The sequence below is a fragment of the Oryctolagus cuniculus genome, chromosome 5 (assembly GCF_964237555.1).
Source record: "Oryctolagus cuniculus chromosome 5, mOryCun1.1, whole genome shotgun sequence".
Taxonomy (NCBI): domain Eukaryota; kingdom Metazoa; phylum Chordata; class Mammalia; order Lagomorpha; family Leporidae; genus Oryctolagus; species Oryctolagus cuniculus.
Window position 1 is genome coordinate 54,060,955 of NC_091436.1, and position 24,211 is coordinate 54,085,165.

The following is a 24,211-nucleotide window of genomic DNA, read 5'->3' on the forward strand; positions in this document are numbered from 1 at the left end:
TCTTCCTTCTGCAGAATTTCCACTGCCACTTTCTTTCTAATTCTCCCTTAAGAGTGCACTTCCTATATATATTTTTTCCTATTTATCCTTAGCATAATGCAGTATATTCTTCCCTATTCCACCATCTTGGAATTGTCTATTGAACCTGTTATCACATTCATTCATTCACATTTATTCTGAAAACAAAGAAGTAAATTTTAAATTTAAATTAATAAATTAATAATAATAAAATGAATCTTTTATTTTGTTGATCCTAATTTATTTTTTTAAAGATTTATTTTATTAGGTAGAGTTACAGACAGTGAGAGGGTGAGACAGAGAGAAAAGTCTTCCTTCGATTGGTTCACTCCCCAAATGGCCGCAATGGGCAGAGCTATGTCGATCCGAAGCCAGGAGCCAGGAGCCAGGAGCCAGGTGCTTCTTCTCAGTCTCCCTTGCGGGTGCAGGAACCCAAGGACTTGGGCCATCTTCCACTGCTTTCCCAGTCCACAGCAGAGAGCTGGATTGGAAGAGCAGCAGCCAGGACTTGAACCGGTGCTCATATGGGATGCCAGTGCCGCAGGCGGAGGATTAGCCTACTTCACCACAGCACCAGCCCTGATCCTAAATTTAAATATAGATGAAGAAAAAAAATTGTGCACCACAGAATACTTTCTGTGTATATTTGCAATTCTTATGCTACTTTCTCTATTGTTCTAGTTAATATACAGAGTGGCAATGTTGACAGTATCTCAAATCAGTTTAATTTTTGAAATTTCAGTGTTCAACAAACTCATGGCAACTAATGTAAGCAAAGTGTACTCATTAATAAAGTTTTATAATTAACATTTGAATGATAGCTTTAAGTTAGTATTTTATATTAAAATATATCTGCCAATTGGTAGATTTCTATTAGATTATTTTGCACTGTGATTTGAATTCTATTGCTCATTACTGTCCCAGATGATCTTCAATGGAAAGTCTTTCATTTTCCTCTGGAAAATGATATCAAATTTTTCACTCTGCTCTACAGTCAAGTGATGTTTCCAGTCTCCAACAATACCTAATAGGATAAGCACATAAATGGCACCCAAGTGAAGAAGTAACATTGTCAGGACAAAGGTTGCATTAAATCTCTTTCTAAACAAAGAAAAATATGTGCTCATTCTCCATGGGATTTGATGCCTCTCTACCCCTTTAAGTGGGAAGTTCTAAATCAGGAACATAAGAATGTAGTAAGATAGTAAATACAAGGGATCCTAAAAAAATTCATGCTAGATAGATATTCTAAAAAATTGTTCATGGAGTGCAAAACTTTTTGCAATGAAAACATTTTTTTAATTCTTAAGTAAACATTATTATTATTGGTATTGGGACAGATAAAAGATATTATAGATAAAAGAATAGGATTATATTTCATCTAGGAGAAATATAGATAAAAGGATTCAGAAATACATATAAATATATCTTGTTTGAAATATCTGTTATTTTCAGACAGGATTTGAAGTATTTTAAACAGAAGGAGTATATTTCCTAGAAGGTAGTAATGTATTATTTATTAGGAAACTCCATTTGTGTACTAAGACACTATCAAGTTTTCTGAGAAACTTTTCAGGGTAATTTCAGTTAGGAGTTTGTGGCCTGCTAGATTCCAAATGTCAGTATAACTTGGAGGGACAATGGAAGCCCTGCTGATTTCTCCTAGAGGACAAGGACTCAAAGGAACTGTCAATAATTTTGCTACTGTAAACCACAGAACAGCACCTTTCCGCATGTAACATCCCTCTTTATTTCTTGTCGAAGTTTCGATGTCTATAACATTTGTATAATTTGCTTCTGGAATGAACTTCATGTTCTCAAAGGTAGCCTGTCTCACAACAACATCCACATCCTCTTCACTCAGCTCTCTCTCAAGAAACTGGCTGATTTTAATCACTGAACTTCGAAGATCCTGAAAGAGTCATAAGTGTGAGAAATTATTTAGCTCACTGGGAATGCATGAGTTACAGCCTGATACATACACAGTGATCAAGTAGTAGTTATTCTTGGAATGCTCAAATTGTTCAACATATGAAAACTAATGCAACATACCACAAGAACAGAATGAAGGGAAAAATTGATGTGATTGTCTCAATTTATGAAGAAAACACAATTAATGATACCCAATAGCTGTTCACATTTTAAAAACTCAATCAATTAGGAAAATCAGGAAACTATATAAACATAAAAAAACCTGAAGTATTAAATACCTACATCATAATCAATACATATGCAGTGCAAGATTTTCATCAAAGATCAGTAACAAGCCAAATTTTATCACCTCTATTTAAAACTATACTGGAAATACCAATTGGACCAAGTAAGCAACAGAATTAGAAGCAGGTATCTAAACTGGAAAAAGAAAACAAAAATTATCTCTGTCAGCAGACAACATTTGAAGAAAATGATAATGGTATTATCCGTGCCCCTCCCTGCTGCCCCCCCCACCAAAAAAATAAACCTATAAGGACTAAAAAATAAATTTGGCAAAGTTGCAGGATGTATGCAAAGTCAGCTCAAAAAAATTTAATAAGTTTCTACACACTAACAGTGATCAAGCATTAAATAAAAATGGAAAAACCTACTACATTTAAAATCACTTCAAAATGATTAAAATCCTTAGGGATAATCTTAACTGTGCAGGTCTATAAAATGTTGTCAAAAGAAATGAAGATTAGCAAAAATAAATGGAAAGATATTCCTTTTAACAAATTAGAAGACAATAATTTCCAGATTCCTGTACCACCCAAAGTAACACAGATTCAATCAAATCTCTATGAAAATCACATTTGACATTTTTTAGCAGCAAAGAAAAATTCATGATAGAATTCATGTGGGATTTCAAAGGACCTCAATAACCAACGATCCTGACAAATAAGAATGAATTTGGAGTTCTCACAATTCCAGATTTCAAAACAGAATAAAAAGGCACAGTACTCAAAACAATATACGTGTTTGGCATGTTAGTTTAGATTATTATATCCCATATCAGAATGCCTGGATTCAAGGGATTCAAGAACCACCTCCACATTCACCTTCCACTTAGTGCACACCCTCTCAGGCAACAATAATGGTTCTAGTAGTAGTTGAGTACTTTCCATGCACAATAGAAGCCTGGACTGAATTCCTAGGTGCTGGCATTGGCCTGCCCCAACTACAGCAGTAGTAGTTGTTTGGAGAAAACACCAGTAGACAGAAGATCTCTCTGTGTCTGTTCCCTGTCTCTACCTTTCAAATAAAAATATTTAAAAAAAAATTAGAAGGCATTCTGATAATGACATACAGACCCAAAGGAATAGAAACATGGAACAATGTCATAAAATAGAGTTCACAGAAATAAACTCTCACATATATGGTTAAAGGATTTTTCATTCAAGTGACAAGTCCATTCAATACAAAAATAAGAGTCGGGGATGGGGCAGTGGCGCAGTAGGTTAATCCTCCGCCTGAGGCACTGGCAACTCATATGGGCATTGGGTTCTAGACCCGGTTGCTCCTCTTCCAGTCCAGCTCTCTACTGTGGCTCGGGAGGGCAGTGGAAGATGACCCAAGTGCTCGGGACCCTGCACCCACATGGGAGACCAGGAAGAAGCTCCTAGCTCCTGGCTTCAAATTGGCGTAGCTCTGGCCGTTGTGGCCATTTGAGGAGTGACTCAACAGAAGAAAGACCTTTCTCTCTGTCTCTCTCTCTCACTGTCTGTAACTCTACCTGTCAAATAAATAAATAAAAAAACTTTAAAAAAAACCAGTCTTCATGAAATAGTACTTCTTCTGAATGTCCACATACAAAATAATAAAACTGGGTTCTTCTAATACATCATATATAAAAATTTATTTCATATTTATCAGACATAAGTGTAAGCTAAAATATAAATATAATATAAATATATATATAAAATATTATATAAAAACTTTTTAGTAAGATAATAGCAGAAAACTACCAGGGTTTGAAAAAGGAAAGAGATATCCAAGGACAGGAAGCACATAGAACTCCCAATAAACATGACCAAAAGAGATCCTCACCATGAAACATTGTAATCAAACTCACCACAGGGAAACATAAAGAAAAGATTCTAAAATGTGCAAGAGGGAAACGTCAGATTACTCTCAGAAGATCTCAAATTAGACTCACAGCAGACTTCTCATCAGAAACCCTACAGGCTAGGAGGGACAGAACGTTTCATCATACACTTGAAGAATACACATTCTTCTCAGCAGTACATGGAACCTACTCTAGGAATGACCACATACTAGGCCATAAAGCAAGTCTCAGCAAATTCAGAAGAATTGGAATCATACCATGCATTTTCTCAAACAATGGGATGGAGCTGGAAATTAGCAACTCAGGAATATCTAAAGCATTTGAAAAAGCATGGGGATTGAACAACATGCTCCTGAATGGACACTGGGTCATAGAAGAAATCAAAAGAGAAATCAAAAACTTCCTAGAAGTAAATGAAGATAACAACACAATATACCAAAACTTAAGGGATGCAGCACAAGCAGTGTTAAGGGGAAAGTTTACAGCAATAGGTGCGTACATCAAGAAATTAGAAAGTCACCAAATAAATGAGCTACCAATGCATCTCAAGGATCTAGAGAAACTGCAGCAAACCAGACACAAAACTAGTACAAGAAGATAAATAATTAAAATCAGAGAAGAAATCAATAGGATTGAATCCAAAAACATTAAAAAAAAATCCGCAAAACAAATAGCTGGTTTTTTGAAAAAAATAAACCAAATTGACACACCATTGGCCCAACTAACTACAAAAGAAGAAAAAAGACCCAAATAAATAAAATAAAGAGATGAAAAAGGGAATGCAACAACAGAATAAAAAGCGTCATCAGAAATTACTACAAAGAGTTGTATGCCAGAAAACAGGGAAACTTATCAGAAATTGATAGATTCCTGGACACATGCAACCTACCTAAATTGAGCCAGGAAGGCATAGAAAACCTAAACAGACCCATAACTGAGATAGAAATTGAATCAGTAATAAAGGCCCTCCCAACAAAGAAAAGCCCAGGACCAGATGGATTCACTACTGAATTCTACCAGATATTTATAGAAGAACTACTCCAATTCTTCTCAAATTATTCAGAACAATCAAAAGATAGGGCATCCTCCCAAATTCTTTCTATGAAGCCAACATCACCTTAATTCCTAAACCTGAAAAAGATGTAGCAGAGAAAGAGAATTACAGACCAAATTCCCTGAGGAACATAGATGCAAAAATCCTCAATAAAATTCTCGCCAATAGAATGCAACAACACATCAGAAAGATCATCCACCCAGACCAAGTGGGATTTATCCCTGGTATGCAGGGATGGTTCAACGTTCACAAATTAATCAATGTGATACACCACATTAACAAACTGCAGAAGAAAAACCAAACAATTACTTAATAGATGCAGAGAAAACATTTGATAAAATATAGCTCCCTTTCATGATGAAAACCCAAAGCAAATTGGGTATGGAAGGAACATTCCTCAATACAATCAAAGCAATTTATGAAAAACCTACGGCCAACATCCTATTGAATGGAGGAAAAGTTGGAAGCATTCCACTGACATCTGGTACCAGACAGGGATGCGTACTCTCACCACTGCTATTCAATATAGTTCTGGAAGTTTTAGCCAGAGCCATTAGGCAAGAAAAGAAATTAAAGGGATACAAACTGAGAAGGAAGAAGTCAAACTATCCCTCTTTGCAGATAATATTATTCTATTTAGGGAATCCAAAGAACTATACTAAGAGACTATTGGAACTCATAGAAGAGTTTGGCAAAGTAGCAAGGTATAAAACAAATGCACGAAAATCAACAGCCTTTGTATACACAGGCAATGCCACGGCTGAGAAAGAACTTCTAAGATCAATCCCATTCACAATAGCCAAAAAACAATCAAATACTTTGGAATAAACTTAACCAAGCATGTCAAAAATCTCTACAATGAGAATTACAAAATGTTAAAGAAAAAATAGAAGAGGATACCAAAAAATGAAAAAATCTTCCATGCTCATGGATTGGAAGAATCAATATCATCAAAATGTCCATTCTCCCAAAAGCAATTTATAGATTCAATGTGAGACCAATCAAGATACCAAAGACATTCTTGTCACATCTGGAAAAAATGATGCTGAAATTCATATGGAGGCACAGGAGACCTCGAATAGCTAAAGCAATCCTGTACAACAAAAACAAAGCTGGAGGCATCACAATACCAGATTTCAGGACATACTACAGGGCAGTTGTAATCAAAACAGCATGGTACTGGTACAGAAACAAACGGATAGACCAATGGAACAGAATAGAAACAGCAGAAATCAATTCAAACATCTATAGGAAACTTATATTTGTTCAAGGATCCAAAACCAATCCCTGGAGTAAGGACAGTCTCATCAACAAATGGTTCTGGGAAAGCTGGATTTCTATATGCAGAAGTATGAATCAAGACCCCTACCTTACACCTTACACAAAAATCCACACAACATGGATTAAGGATCTAAATCTACGACCCGACACCAACAAATTATTAGAGAACATTGGAGAAACCCTGCAAGATAGAGGCACAGGCAAAGACTTCTCAAAAAGACCCCAGAGGCACAGGCAGTCAAAGCCAAAATTAGCAATTGGAATTACATCAAATTAAGAAGTTTCTGTACTGCATAGAAACAGTGAGGAAAGTGAAGAGGCACTGAAAATGGGAAATAATATTTTCAAACTATGCAACAGATAAAGGATTAATAACATTAATCTAAAAAGAGATAAAATAAATCCACAACATCAAAACAAACAACCAATTTAAGAGATGGGCCAAGCAGCTCAATAGATATTTTTCAAAAGAGGAAATCCAAATGGCCAACAGACACATGAAAAAATGTTCAAGATCACTAGCAATCAGGGAAATGCAAATCAAAAACCACAATGAGTTTTCACCTCACTCCGGTTAGAATCGTTTATATACAGAAATGAACTAACAACAGATGCTGTCAAGGATGTGGGTAAAAATGGACACTAACCAACTGTTGGTGGGAATGCAAACTGGTAAGGCCACTAAGGAAGACAGTTTGGAAATTGCTCAGAAACCTGAATATAGCCCTACCACATGACCCAACCTTTCCACACCTTGCAATTTATCCAAGGGAAATTAAACTGGCATAAATGAGCTATCTGCACCTCAATATTTATTGCAGCTCAATTCAGAATAGCTAATCATAGAATCAACCTAAGTGCCCTCAACAGTAGACTGGATAAAGAAATTATGGGATATGTACTCTATAGAATACTATACAGCAGTAAAAAAAATGAAATTCGGTCATTTGCAACAAGATGGAGGAATCTGGAAAACATCATGCTGAGTGAAATAAGCCAGTCCCAAAGGGACAAATGTCATATGTTCTCCCTGATTGGTGACATCAACTGAGCACCTAAAAGGAAACCTGTTGAAGTGAAATAGACACTATGAGAAACAATAACTTGATCAGCCCTTGTCCTGACTGCTGAGGAACAACTTACTATTCTATTCCTTTTATTATTTTTGTTCTACTTAATACTATTGGTTGAACTCTTTAACTAACACACAATTATTCTTAGATGTTTAAATTTAACTGGAAAGTGATCCTGGTTAAATGTAAGAGTGGGAATAAGAGAGGGAGGAGATGTACAGTTCGGCACATGCTCAATTGGACTTACCCCTAATGGTAGAGCTAGAAACGTGTCAGGGGATTCCAATTCTGTCCCTTCAAGGTGGCATGTGCCAATGCCATCTCACTAGTCAATGTAATCAGTTTCAGTTTATAATTGATCATAATGATAAGATTAACGTCAAAGGCATCACATAAACAAGACTAGTGTCTGCTAATAATAACTTATAGAATTAAAAACCAGAGAATGATCCAACAAGGGAAGCAGGATACACAGCAGACTCATAGAATGGCAGATGTCCTAAACAGCACTCTGGCCTCAGAATCAGCCCTTAAGGTATTCGGATCCAGCTAAAAAGCCCATGAAAGTTTTGCAGGCATGGAAATCCAAGACATTGCCAAATAAATGACCTAAATGAAAGATCTTTTTGAGTGAGATCCCATTAGAAAGAACAGACTATCAAGGAAGGAAGTACCTTTCTCTGAAGGGAGGAGAGAACTTCCACTTTGAATACAGCCTTTTCTAAATAAGATCATAGTTTGTGAACTCAAGATGCTTCCAAAGGCTTGGCTGCTCATGACAAGAGCCTCAGGTGATTACTGACATCATAAATAAGAGTGTCAATTGTTAAATTAACAATGGGAGTCACTGTGCACCTACTCCCCATGTAGGATCTCTGTCCTTAATATATTGTACTATGAGAATTAATGGTAAAACTACTACTCAAACAGTACTCTATACTTTGTGTGTCTGTGTGGGAGCAGTCTGTTGATATATATCTCAGTATATATCTCAGTATATACTAAGTTGATCTTCTGTATACAAAGACAATTGGAAATGAATCTTGATGAAGAATGGGATGGAAGAGGGAATAGAAGATGGGATGGTTGCGGATGGGAGGGAGGTTATGGGGGGGGGAGCCACTATAATAGAAAAGCTGTACTTTGGAAATTTTTATTTGTTAAATAAAAGTTGAAAAAAAATATTTGCAAACCATTATTTGATGAAGGATTTATATCCAAAATACATAATTGACTCATGCTACTCAACTACCAAAAAAGTATCCAATTAAAATTTGTAAAATAACATTCATTATATTTCTCCTAAGAAGATAAATTGCAATAGGCACATGAAAAGATGTTCAGTATTACTAATCACTAAGGAAATGCACAATGAAATACCACTTCACACATTTTTTTTTAATTTCTATTGATTTTTTAAAAAAAGACCAGGAAATGAGAATAAGCAGCAAGGATATGAAGAAATTTGAATGCTTGTATACGGATGAAGGAAATGAAAATTGTACAATTGTAATGGAAAACAGAATGATGAGTCCTCAAAATACTAAAGATAGAGAAACTGTATGATCCAGTTATTCTACTCCTGGGTACTCATAGGAAATATTTGAAGCAACATCTCAAAGAGGCATGGAATGTCTTTAGAAATTCCTTGAAAATGCATTCAATGAAAAAAAACTATACACAGATTTCAAAAATCTTGTATACCCAGTTACATATGTTTTCATTCTATTTTCCCCAAACATTTTGGAGTATCCCCCACCCTACATTTTTTTTAACTTTTATTTAATGAATATAAATTTCCAAAGTATGACTTATGGATTATAATGGCTTCCCCCCCCATACCGTCCCTCCCACCCACAACCCTCCCCTTTCCCACTCCCTCTCCCCTTCCATTCACATCAAGATTCATTTTCGATTATCTTAATATACAGAAGATCAGCTTAGTATACATTAAGTAAGGATTTCAACAGTTTGCTCCCACACAGAAACATAAAGTGAAAAATAATAGATTATTTTTTTAAATGATAATGAAATCAGATCAGACCTATTGTCATGTTTAATCCCAGTGAGAGTCAAGTTGGGAATTGATAATTTCTTTTTTTTTTTTTTTTACAGAAGATCAGTTTAGTATGCATTAAGTAAAGATTTCAACAGTTTGCACCCCCATAGAAACACAAAGTGAAATATATTGTTTGAGTACTCGTTATAGCATTAAATCTCAATGCACAGCACATTAAGGACAGAGATCCTACATGAGGAGTAAGTGCACAGTGACTCCTGTTGTTGACTTTACCAATTGACACTCCTGTCTATGGCATCAGTAATTTCCCTATGCTCCAGTCATGAGTTTCCAAGGCTATGGAAGCCCTCTGAGTTCTCCGACTCTTATCTTGTTTAGACAAGGTCATATTCAAAGTGGAGGTTCTCTCCTCCCTTCAGAGAAAGGTACCTCCTTCTTTGAAGACCTGTTCTTTCCACTGAGATCTCACTCACAGAGATCTTTTGCCAGAGTGTCTTGGCTTTCCATGCCTGAAATACTCTCATGGGCTTTTCAGCCAGATCCGAATGCCTTTAGGGCTGATTCTGAGGCCAGAGTCCTATTTAGGACATCTGCCATTCTATGAGTCTGCTGAGTATCTCACTTCCCATGTTGGATCACTCTCAGGGGATTCCAATTCAATCCCATCAAGGTGGCACCCTACATTTTTACACTCTTACTCATATCATTCATTATTCACTAAAATCTAAGCAAAGTGCAAGTAGATGAATAGATACACAAACAATAGAATTTGAACACAACGGAATATCATTTAGCTTTTAAAGAAAGGAGGGTCTGGGATTGTCTTGTAATGTGTTATGCTGCTCCATGAGATGTCGGTATCACCAGTTCCTGTCCTGGCTGTTCCACTTCCTATCCAGCTCCCTGCTAATTTGCCAGAGAAAGCAGTGGAGCATGACCCAAGTCTTTGGGTCCTTGAATCCACGTGGGAGACTTGGATGAAGCTCATAGCTCCTGGATTCGGCATGGACCAACCCTGGCAATTGGAGCCATTTACGGTGTGAACCAGCCTATGAAATATTTCTGTCTCTAACTCTCTTTCTTTCTCTATCTCTGTCTCTGTCTCTATCTCTATCTCCATCTTTTGCTGTAACCCTGCCTTTCAAATAAATAAGAATAAGTCTTAAAAAAAAATAAAAGGAAGGAAATTCTGATACATCCTATACACATAGATGAATTTTCAAAACATTATGGTCAGTGAAACAATCAATTCAAAGAGACAAGTACTGTATGATCCCATTCATATGCAATACTAAGAATACTCAATTTTGAAATCAAAGAAAGTGGAATTGTGGTTCCAGGAGATGAGAGGAAGGAAGGCCTAAGAGTTATTGTTTAATGAGTATAGTGTTTCAATCTTGCAGGTGAAAAGATATCTGTCTCAAAAAAATGCTGAAGGGTGTTCTTTAAACTTAAATAAAGAAATGCCAATGAGACAATATCAGGAAGTAGAAAACTCGTTGATAAGGCTAACTATACAAAGAAATGTGTATTTCCCTAATATTGTAAACATGTGTGTAAACAATTATATCTTTAATGTGAAGATAAAAATTTATAACTACATTAAAATTGTTAAGACAGGCAATATGGAAATGAAATGCAACATAGTAAGTAAAAATGTGCGAAGGAATGGAGGACAAATCCAAAGTATTCATGGTATAAGAGAGGGAAGAGATGTGCAATTCGGGACATGCTCAAGCTGACTTACCTCAAACAGTAGAGTTAGAAACATACCAGGGGATTCCAATTCAATCCCATTGAGGTGGCATGTACCAATGCCATCTCACTAGTCCCAGTGATCAATTTCTGTTCACAATTGATCGTAATGATAGGACTAAGAACCAAAGGGATCACATAAACAAGAATAGTGTCTGCAAATACTAGCTGATAGAATCAAAAAGGGAGAGAATGATCCAACATGGGAAGTGAGATACACAGTAGACCCATAGAATGGCAAATGTCCTAACAGCACTCTGGCCTCATAATCAGCCCTTAAGGCATGCGGATCCGGCTGAAATGCCCATGAGAGTATTTCAGGCATGGAAAGCCAAGACACTCTGGGGGAAAAAAAAATAAATGAAAGATCTCCACGAGTGAGATCCCAGTGGAAAGAATGGGTCATTAAAGAAGGAGGTACCTTTCTCTGAAGGGAGGAGAGAACTTCCACTTTGACCATGGCCTTGTCTAAAAATGTTCAGAGTCAGTGAATTCAGGGGGCTTCCATAGCCTTGGCAACTCATGACATAGAGCCTAGGGTGATTACTGATGCCATAAACAAGAGTGTCAATTTGTTAAGTCAACAACAGGAGTCACTGTGCACTTACTCCTCATGTAGGATCTTTGTCCTTAGTGTGCTGTACATTGAGATTTAATGCTATAACTAGTACTCAAACAGTATTTTTCACTTTATGTTTCTGTGTGGGAGCAAACTGTTGAAATCTTTACTTAATGTATGCTAAACTGATCTTCTGTATATAAAGAGAAACGAAAATGAATCTTGATGTGAATGGAAGGGGAGAGGGAGTGGATAAGGGGAGGGTTGCGGGTTGGAGGGACGTTATGGGGGGAAGCCATTGCAATCAACATTCTGTACTTTGGAAATTTATATTCATTAAATAAAAGTTAAAAAAAAAAGAATACTATACCGCAAAAAAAAAAAATGAAAAAGAAACAGCAGATGAATGATCTCTCTCTGTGTCTTTTCCTCTCTTTGTAACTCTGCCTTTCAAATAAATACATAAATGTTTTTAAAAAGATAAAAAAAAAAAAAAAACAAAGTATTCATGGTAACCAGGAAGAAAAAAATATACTAGACTTACCAACATAATAAGCAAGGAATCAAAAAAAATACAATTCTTGAGAAAATAACAAAAAATTAGTACTGCAATAGATGAAGAAAGGGAAAAAGGAGCAACAATTAAAATACAAAACAAGTATTGAAACACCAGTGGTAAGAACTTGCTCACCAATGATTGTCTTAAATGTAAATGGAAAAAATCTCCAATAAAAGATTTAGAGCAACGAAATGGATGTGTAAAATAAGATCTGTATGCTGCTGACAAAAACTCATTTCACCCAAAGGAACACTTATAGACTGCAAGTGAAAAGATGAAATCAGATATCCCATGTAAACAGAACATGAAAGAAATTAGAAAGGTAATCATATAATGAGAAAGTATGAAACACAGCAAACGGAAATAACACTAATAAATATATATGAACACAATTTGAGCACCCAAATACATAAATCAAATATGAGTAAACCTAAAGGGAAAGATTATAATATAATAACAGTGGGAGATTTAATATTTCACTTGCAGAAATGGACAGATCAACCCGACAGAAAATAAATTAAGAAACAGCAGGGTTAAATTTCATCCTAGAACAATTGGGCCTGAAAGATATCTATAGAACTTTGCATCCAACAGCTGCAGAATACACGAAATTCTACAAGTAATTGTCAACAAATTTAAAAGAGTAGAAATCATATTGAGTGTCTTTCCTGACCACAGTGCAATAAAACTAGAAACTAATAACAAGAGAAAATTTGAAAGCTACATAAAAACTTGGAAAATTAAATAACATACACTTTTATGAGTTTTAATGGAAAAAATTTAAGAATTTCTTAAAACAAGTGAAAGAGGGAACACAAAATTGTGGGATAAAACAAAAGCAGTCCTAAGAGGAAAGTTTATAATAATCAGGACTTGTATAAAAAAAACAGAAAAATGAAATTAACAGCTCATTGCTAAATCTCAGGAAAGTAGAGAAAACAAGAAAAATTAAATTCAAAGTTAGAAGAAAGAAATAATAAAACTCAGAGCACAAGTCAATGAAACAGAGACTATAAGTAAAAATGTCAATGAAAAGGACAAGTGGATCTTTGAAAAAAAGAAAGTTGATAAAGAACCTAACTAATCTAACTATGAAAAAATAAGGGACTCAAGCATATAGAATTAGAGTTGAAAACAGAGAAATTATGATTGACATCACAGAAAGGTAAAGGATTTTCATTGATTACTCTAACCAACTATATTATAACATATTCAACAACCTGGAAAAGTAGACAAATTCATGCACATATACACCTCACCAATACTGAGATCATGAGGAATTAGAACAGCTATACAAATCAAAAATACCTTGTGAGACTGAATCAGTGTTAAAATGTCTCTCATTAAAGAAAGGCTCAGGACTGGATGTCTTCACTGCTAGATTCTATGAATTGTTTTAAAAAGAGTAAAGTACAATTCTCCTTCAATTTCTCTGAAAAATAGAAGGGAAAGAAAGGAAAGTAATCCCTCCAACTTATTCTACACTGGTAACATTAACTTGATCCAAAAGCAAAAAATAAAGAAATAAAGAAAGCTATGGACAAATATCCCTGAAAATGTATGTAAAAATTTCTCAATAATATACTAGCAAATTGGCCGGTGCCGCGGCTCACTGGGCTAATCCTCTGCCTTGCAGCGCCGGCACACCGGGTTCTAGTTCCGGTTAGGGCACCGGATTCTGTCCCGGTTGCCCCTCTTCCAGGCCAGCTCTCTGCTGTGGCCATGGAGTGCAGTGGAGGATGGCCCGAGTACTTGGGCCCTGCACCCCATGGGAGACCAGGATAAGTACCTGGCTCCTGCCATCGGATCAGCGCGGTGCACCGGCAGCAGCACGCTGACCACCGCGGCCATTGGAGGGTGAACCAACGGCAAGGGAAGACCTTTCTTTCTGTCTGTCTCTCTCACTGTCCACTCTGCCTGTCAAAATAAATAAATAAAGAAAGAAAAATAAAAAAATATACTAGCGAATTGAATCCAATAGATATTAAAAAGAATTTTTCACCATGATCAAATGGAATTAATTAATTAATTAATTAATTAATGGAATGCAAGAATGGTCTGGCATATACAAATCAAAAGATGTAATACAAGCTTAACATTGTAATGAAGAGCATAGTCATGATTATATAGATAGATGAAGAAAAGGCATTTGATAAAACATAACACTAATATTATATTATTATAATAAAAGGACTTTCAAAACAGATGGAACATAATTCAACATAATGAAGGCAATATATAACAAGTCAACACAGTGAATGGGGAAAGTGTGGGAATAAATTTAACCACAGAGGTGAATGATCTCTATAATGAAAACCATAAATCATGGCTGAAAAAATTGAAGAAGACAAAAAGAAATTGAAAAAAATTCCCATGTTTTTATATTGGAAGAATCAATATGCCTAAAATGTACATACTATTACCTGACTTTAAAGTACATCATAAAGCTACAGTAATCAAAATGGCATGTTTTGACATAAAAACAGATCCATAGACAAATGGAGCAGAATAGAGTCTCTGGAGGTAAATTTATGCATCAGCATCCAACTATTTTTAACACAGGTGCTAAAAACTTGCATTGGGAAAAGGAGGCTTTTCAATAAATGGTGCTGTGAAACTTGGATATCTACAGGCAAAATAATGGAACTAGACCCATATATCCCTACTTATACAAAAATCAACTCAAAATGAAATAAAGACCTAACTTTGAAACTATTAGAAGAAAAGATGGAAAAATCCCCTGTATACTGAAATGGGCAAGGAATTTCTGGATCAGACCCTGAAAGCACAAGAAAAAAAAACAGAAATAGAATTTTACCAAATTAAAGGGCTTGACCATAGCAAAGGAAACAACACATCAAGGGACAACTTAGAAAAAGTGAGAAGATATTTGCAACTCTATATTTAATAAAGGGCTTTAATTCACAATACTTAAGGGACTCAAACAATTCAATAAATAATAAATAATGCAGTTAAAATGGACAATAGATATAAATGAACATTTCTCAATGAAGACACACACATGACCAAAAGGTACATGAGGAAATGTACAACATCATTAATCATCAGGGAAATGCAAATCCAAACGACTGATGAGATACTACCTTACTCCAGGAAAATTGGATATGACCAAAAAGACAAAGATAACAAATTTGGTGATGATTAGGAGAAAGGGGACTCCTTGTATTTGTTAGAAATAAAGTTAATCAATACAGCTATTATAGATAAAACTATATATGTTCCTCTTAAAACTAAAAATAGACCTGCTATACGGTCCAGAAATTTTACTCCCGGGTATATATCCAACGGAAATTAAATCTGCCTATTTAAGATAAATCTGAACTTCCAGGTTTACTATAGCACTAATCACAAGAGCCAGGAAAAGGAAACAAACTAAGTTCTACTCACTACTGAATATATAAAGAAAATACTATAAATACACACAATGGAATATTTCTTAATCATAAAAAGAGGATATCCTGTGATTTGCAATAACATACATGAAGTTGGAGGCATTATATTAAGTGAAATAAAGAAAACATTGAAAGAGAAGTATTAAACGATCTGATTCGAATGTGGAGTCTCTAAAAAAGGATGATCTCACAAAAGTTAAAAATATAATGATGTTACTAGAGGCCAGAGAAGGAAGCAGAAAGGAAAGAATGGGCTATGCTTAATTAATGGGTATACATGGAAGTAAAACATCAGAGGTTCTATTGCATAGAAGGTTGACTGTAGACAATGTTCACACGCTCTATAGAAAAAAAAACTGGAAGGGATGATTTTGGATGTTTTCGATTATAAAGAAATGTTAAATATCTGAACAGATAAACATAAAAATATACACCCTGAGATGTTACACAGTGTATACTTCTATGGAAACATAATTAACACCCATAATACATGCACTTTTTATTTTCCAATAAAATGTTTAAAAACACAAAACTTTTTAGAAGAATAAATATTACATATCCCAGAATTATCAGAATTATATTTTAAAAAAACAATACCCATTATATTAAGTGATAAAAATAAAATATAAATTTGGACAAATCTTGATAATAAACAACATGGAAGATTTAAATAGAACCCAACTCATAGAAAGAAATGAAGAATTTTGTGAATAATTTTAAATGCTGATTAAACTCAGATGAATAGAGCAAGACTACATTAGAAGGGAGGGACAGAAGGAAACATTAAGAATGATACATTGTCCTGAGACAAAACAAGATCGGCTAAATCTAAATAGAATTTCTGCTTGTAAGAGGCCATAAGAATCTTTTCTATGTCTCTAAATTTTTACATTTAGAATAGTGATTCAGCATATGAGCCCCTCCCTAATTCTACTGCCTACCACTGTCTATAAATTTTACCTACATTCCACAAAACAATAAAGTGTTTTTCATGCAGGCCAATGCGTACTTCTCTTCATTACCTCCTTATTACATTACTCTCCAATGTCTGCAACACTGAGGCATGCAAGCATACATGAGTTTATTCATTGAAGGTTTCAGCTATTTATAACATACAAAGGGAAAGATTATAGGAAAAGAAGAATTGAATCCCTCGCTATATCAGATTACTGATATTACAGTTATTACAGATATTACAGATTACTGCTATTACAGTTACTAGGTTCCCATTATTCTTCTTAAAATATTTAGTTAGTTTCATCTACTTGAACTATTGAACAACAGAAAAACAGGGGGAGAGAGAAAAGAGAGGGAGGTAAGGGGAACAGAGAGAGAGAGAGATTGCCCCCACTTGCCCGTGCCCCAAATGCTCTCATCATCCAGGGAATGAGTCAGGCTAAAGCCAGGAGCCCAGAATTCCATCTGGGTCTCCCAAACACTTGAGCCATCATCTGCTGCCTCCCAGGATGCCAGTAGCAGGAAGCTGAATCAGAAGTGGAAGTGCTGGGACTCAAACCTGCATCCAGATATGTGATGTGGACTTCCCAACCAACAGTTAACCCACTTTGCCACAATGTCCACTCTTCATTGTTCTTAAGACTACTGAAAACCTGGGAAGACTTTTGTTACATTTTAGAATAAAACACACAAGCATTCATAATTTCAGCATAAATGCCAAGAAACTCAACAAGTATTCTAGAATCCTACCAGAGTCAACCTTTTTTTTTTTTTTTTTGGACAGGCAGAGATAAACAGAGAGAAAGAGACAGAGAGAAAGGTCTTCCTTCCATTGGTTCACCCCCCAAATGGCCGCTACGGCCAGGGTGCTGTAGCAGGCGCACTGCGCCAAACTGAAGCCAGGAGCCAGGTGTTTCCTCCCGGTCTCCCATGCTGGTATAGGGCCCAAGCACTTGGGCCAACCTCCACTGCCTTCCCGGGACACAGCAGAGAGCTGGACTGGAAGAGGAGCAACCTGGACAGAAACCGGCGCCCCAACTGGGACTAGAACCCGGAGTACCAGCACTGCAAGCGGAGGATTAGCCTAGTGAGCTGGGGCGCCAGCCATAAACCTTTTTGAATCATAAACTTTTTGCCCTTCCCCTAAAAGATAACCAATATTTTCATTTTGTGTTAAGGATGCCCTTGCATTGTTTATAGTGTAAACAACTATGTGTGAATATTTAAACACCGAAGTTACCACTAACTCCATTCTGATCTATACTGGTGGATACCTGAGACAGGAAACCTCAAAATGTTTCTTTACAAGTCAATGTAGTTGTCAAAATACCACCTCCAAGTCACTGGTAAATGTGCAAATCCTCTGAGATAAACTGCTTTGCCTTTGGGTGCTCTGATGAGATTATCATAGGAGAAGAAGGAAGAGGAAGTATTGGCTAAATTTACTGAGAAATTCCCAGGGAGAAGCAGCAGAAGAGGGAAGAACCTTCCATTTACTCCAAATTGGATGACTACCCAATTACTTGAGAAATTTGGAGCATTTTTTTAGAAAGATTTAAAAGCCAAAACACTTGAGCTAGTCAAGTTCTGTATCTTATACTCAGTTGAAATAAGATTCTCACCCTGTTATATGGTAAACTGTATTTTACAAAGCTTATAATACGCCTCAATCAAAAATATATAAACTGGAGAAAAGCATTATCTGCTGCTGGCATATTGAAGATGGAACACAAATGTTTAAGCGTGGTGGCATTGTTTACAGTCGCTGATTTCTTAATGAATGAATAGAGTATATATTAAAGAATCAGCATATCAGTCAGACAGTATAAAACAGTGAACTTTAACTCACCTGTAGCAATTATCAACCATATATTAGTAGTGGCTTCTTGCCCCTGTCCTCCTTCTTGCACTTTGGTAACTATGTATACTCTAACAATTGCCTCCAGTGTTACAATTGATTACATAGAAAGAATCACAAAAAAAAATCACTATATGTAAGGAGAAGTGAGCCCTTAGCTACACCAGTAATGATGGGGCTACCATTAAATTTGAAACCTAAAAGCAAGCCTGAGAAAGAGTTGGTTAGACATAAAGATATAAGTGAATGTGTTTTGTTTAATCCCAAAGAAGTGTTTTTTTTCCAAATAACTTTCTCATCTTACCTTCTTATATCTTCATACATGATGAACAGAGTATTGAAGTCATGTTTGTGCTCATACCAGCCTCTGATGTGATCAAACCAAAGGCTTCCCAGCACTGTGGAAACAATTAAGTAACAAGGTCAAGATGCTGCACTCATTGACAACCAACTGTATTCTTTCTTTTCTATTTTAAAATGTTCAGAGATAAATACAAAGCTCCACTACTGCACATTTCTTTCACCATTTCCAACTGATTAGTGCTGTGAGAGAAAACTTACATTTATAATATAGAAATTTGCCAATGTAAGCCTTCCCTGTGTATGCAAGAAAAGAGCACTGAAGAAATAAGTCCCAGGATTGGAGTTTGAAGATTCCTGTAGGGTAAATCCCTTCGTTTTCCTACTTCCTCCAGCTGAAAACACGCATCTCTATTTCTTCTCTTATTCTCTAAACTCTCAAATTTCATTATTTGTTATCTACCAAGGAGTAGAACCTAAATATAATCTTCTAAATGAGTGAATACCTGATTCCACACTCCACTAGCCCCCTGCATCAATCAATACTCATCAGTAGTGAAATGAAAAATTCCACAGCTGAGCCCGGCATTGTGGTACAAGAGGTAAAGCCACCACCCGTGTCAACAACATCCCATACAGTTGGCAGATCGAGTCCTGGCTATGGTATCTGTAAGGTCAAGTGTGTTCATCCAATTTGCAAAATGATAATATGAGACCAAAATACCCTTAGGATTTCTGTAGACATAAATAATCTGCAAGATGAAGTATAAAATGAGTTTTACAAATTTTGATTATTTTATGGATTGTTAATGACAATATATTTCATTATATGAATGTATCATTACAAATTTCAGTCAGTCTACTAGTCATGGAAATTTTGTTTTCAACCATTTAATGCTATTACAAAATCTGTTACAAAAAATAATTTTATTCACATGACATTGCACATATGAATCAGCATATAAACCAGAATATCAAGAATCAAGAATATTTTATGCAAGTACATAAAATATAAGTATAAAGTAAAATTTATTATTAGTAGGGTTCATAAATATTGCTAATTGGTTTTTGAGAGGACTTTATCAATCTATGTTATGTAAGCATTATGTGGTATTTTATGCATTGTCAAAGCAGTATTGGAGATAAGTGAAGAAACAAACTATTTAAAATAAAAATAGTTGTCCATATGGAGAAATAATTTGTGTGGTGGTCCAATATATTCACATAATTATAATTCCATATATATCTTAATATGAAAGACAATAAAATACAACATATGAAAGAGCATGGGTGAGTGGGACTAATGAACAATAGGTAAGAGGGTGTGTTGCCTGTGAAAAAAAACTCTTTAAGCTATTGCCAGGACTTACTTTAGCTTTCTTGTTCTTCAGCCCTTTGGGAACTAAATAATATGGGAGGTGGGAAGCAAAGAGGCGAGGGACTGTCTTTTCTCAAAGTCCACATTGAAAATGTTGTATTCAAGATTGGGGGCTCTTTCAATTGTGTTTATATTTTCAGTTCTATTGAGATGCTTCACATAATAAATCAAGCTTAGTATTTGCTGAGTCCAGATGGTACCTGTAAAAATAGGTAATCTCATTTTCTTCCATGACATAGTGCTGAATAATAAATTTCAAGTAATATCTGAAAATCACTTGGAGAGTCTTTTCTTTTAAATGCACTAAATATGCTTATTTTCCATTTTTTATTTGGTTGCTCTGTCCTTATTTTACATTAATATTAACAAAGTTATAATCAAGGACTCTTAGTTACTTTTTCACTTTAAGAATTTTTGCTGGAATTACATCAAATTAAGAAGTTACTGTACTGCAAAAGAAACAGTCAGGAAAGCGAAGAAGCATTGACAAATGGGAAAAAATATTTGCAAACTATGCAACCATTAAAGAATTAATAACCAGAATCCACAAAGAGATCAAGAAACTCCACAACAATGAAACAAACAACCCACTTAAGAGATGGGCCAAGGATCTCAATAGACATTTCTCAAAAGAGGACATCCAAAGGGCCAACAGATACATGAAAAAATGTTCAAGATCACTAGCAATTAGGGAAATGCAAATCAAAACCACAGTGAGGTTTCACCTCACCCTGGTTAGAATGGCTCACATTCAGAAATCTACCAACAACAGATGCTGGTGAGGATGTGGGGAAAAAGGGACTCTATCCCACTGTTGGTGGGAATGCAAACTGGCAAAGCCACTATGAATGTAAAGTTGGAGATTCCTCAGAAACCTGAATATAGCCCTACCACATGACCATGCCATCCCACTCCTTGGAATTTACCCAAGGGAAATTAAACTGGCAAATAAAAGAGCTGTTTGCATCTTGATGTTTATTGCAGCTCAATTCACAATAACTAAGACCTGGAATCAATTAAATGCCCATCAACAGTGGACTGGATAAAGAAATTATGGGATATGTACTCTATAGAATACTATACAGCAGTAAAAAAAATGAAATCTGGTCATTTGCAACAAAATGGAGGAATCTGGAAAACATCATGCTGAGTGAAATAAGCCAGTCACAAAGACAGAAATATCGTAAGTTCTCCCTGATCAGTGACAACTAACTGAGCAATTAAAAGGAAACCTGTTGAAGTGAAATAGACACTATGAGAAACAGTGACTTGATCAGCCCTTGTCCTAACTGTCAAGGAACAACTTACTATTTTATTCCTTTTAGTGTTTTTTTTTATTCTGCTTAATACCATTGGTTGAACTCTTTGATTAACACACAATTATTCTTAGTTGTTTAAATTTGACTGAAAAGTGACCCCTGTTAAATATAAGAGTGGGAATAAGAGAGAGAGGAGATATACAGTTCAGCACATGCTCACTCAGACTTACCTCTAATGGGAGAGCTACAGACTTGCCAGGGGATTACAATTCAATCCCATAAAGTTGGCATGTGCTAATGCCATCTTGCTTGTAGGAGTAATCAGTTTAAGTTCATGGTTGATCAGGGGGATGGGATTGAGTGTCAAGGAGATTGCATGGATGGGACCAGTGTCTGCAAATAATTGATAGAATTAAAAAGGAAAGAATGATCCAACATGCGAAGCGGGATACACAGGTGACTCAGAATGGCAGATGTCCTAAACAGCATTCTGGCCTCAGAATCAGCCCTTAAGGCATTCAGATCTGGCTAAAAAGCCCATGAGAGTTTTGCAGGTGTGGAAAGCCAAGAAATTTGGCAAAAAAAAATGACCTAAATGAAAGATCTCTATGATTGAGATCCCAGTGGAAAGAACGGGCCATCAAAGAAGTAGGTACCATTTTCTGAAGGAAGGAGAGAACTTCCACTTTGAAACTGGCCTTGTCAAAATGAGATCCGAGTTGGTGAACTCAAGAGGATTCCATAGGCTTGGCAGCTCGTGACAAGAGCCTCAGGTGATTACTGACATCATAAATAAGAGTGTCAATTGTTAAATCAACATGGGAGTCTCTGTGCACCTACTCTCCATGTAGGACCTCTGCCCTTAATGTGTTGTACTATGAGAATTAATGGTAAAACTACTACTCAAACAGTACTCTATACTTTGTGTGTCTTTGTGGGTACAGTATGTTGAAATCTTTACTTAGTATATAATAAGTTGATCTTCTGTATTTAAAGATAATTGAAAATGAATCTTTATGAAGAATGGGACAGGAGACGGAGTAGGAGATGGGATGGTTGCGGATGGCAGGGAGGTTATGGGGGGAAAGCTGCTATAATTTAAAAGTTGCACTTTGGAAATTTATACTTATTAATAAAAGTTGAAAAGAAAAAATTCAAAAAAAAGACTTATGGCTGCTCTGATTTCATGATAAAAGTGAGTCAGGTCATTTCAGCAGATCCTCCTCCCTGTTCCCTACCCTTTGTCTAAGTTTCCTTACTACTAGCTTTTGTGAGTTCCTCTGTTTCTTCCTCCATAGATTCCTTTATTAGAAGTTTAGCTTACAGAATTATGTACAAATTAATACCGTAAGGCCCAGATGTCCATTCAAAGCAAAGTAAGAATATGTTCAGTTACCACCCTCTTCCTACTTTCCATGAATTAGATCTCCACATCATGAAATATTTTTATGCCCCATTTTCAGAGTTATCCCATAGTACAAATTATGAGGAAATAGAAGATCCACAATTTAAGAGTTGTTATTGATTCTTGGTTTCTTAATTAGTAAAATTTGGTCACTGTCTATGGAACAATACAGAAACTCATGTAAATATATTAAATAATTCCATTTCAATTCAGAACATATCTGACTGTAATCAAATATAATTATATGAAGATTTGACCTTCTTTTCTAATGGATACTCAAATGATTTATGAGTGGCAATATGGACTTGAGCACTCCACTCCCATGATTTCAAGAAAGATTCAGTGATGGTTTTTATGGAGGTTAATCTGACACTTTTTTAAGAGTTGTTGGTTTATTTGAAATGTAGAGTTATGGAAGAGGGGAGGGAGAGAGGGAGAGAGAAAGAGAGAGAGAATGGGGGGGATCTTTTAAAAATTGGTTTACTCCCCAGGAACTTCTTTCTACATCTCTGATGTGGATGGCAGGGTCCCAAGTGCTTGGGTTATCTTCTGCTGCTTTCCCCAGCTGGCCTATCAGCAGGGAGCTGGATCAGAAGTGGGGAAGCTCAAGCATGAACCACTGTCCATATTGGATGCTGGCAGCACAGGCGGTGGCTTAACCCACTGAGCCACAACACTGGCCCCAAGCCTGACATTTTGAAAGAATTCCACATGTCAAGAAATTGCAGGCTCCAGGGAGTGGCTTCTGTGGCATAGTGGGTTAAGCTACAGTCTAAAATGCAAGCCTCCCATATGGGTGTTGGGTCATGTCCTGATTGCTCCACTTCCAAACCAGCTTTCTGCTAATGTGCCTGTGAAAGCAGCATAAGATGTTCCAAGTTCATTGGTCCCTGCATTCAAGTAAGATGCCCAGATGGATTTCTAGGCTCCTGGCTTTGGCCTGGCCCAGCCCCAACCATTACAGCCATTTGGGTTGTGAACCAGTAGGTGATAGATCTCAAATCTTTCTCTGTGACTTTCTCTCTTTCTCTGATTCTGCTTTTCAAATAAATAAGTTTATATATCTTCAAAAGAAAGAAAGAATTCACAGTCTTCTGAGCTGAGAACCATGAGTCTCCTATATATATATATGTATATTTTTGACAGGCAGAGTGGATAGTGAGAGAGACAGAGAGAAAAGTCTTCCTTTACCGTTGGTTCACCCTCCAATGGCCGCTGCAGCCGGCGCACTGCGGCCGGCGCACTGCGGCCGGCACACCAAACTGATCCAAAGCCAGGAG

At 36.2% G+C, this 24,211-nt stretch overlaps 1 pseudogene; it reads right to left on the reverse strand.

Annotated features, from left to right (window-relative positions):
* Positions 1 to 920: 920 nt before the first annotated feature.
* Positions 921 to 24,211, reverse strand: part of LOC100339487 (amine sulfotransferase-like) — a 28,247-nt pseudogene continuing 4,956 nt past the window's right edge.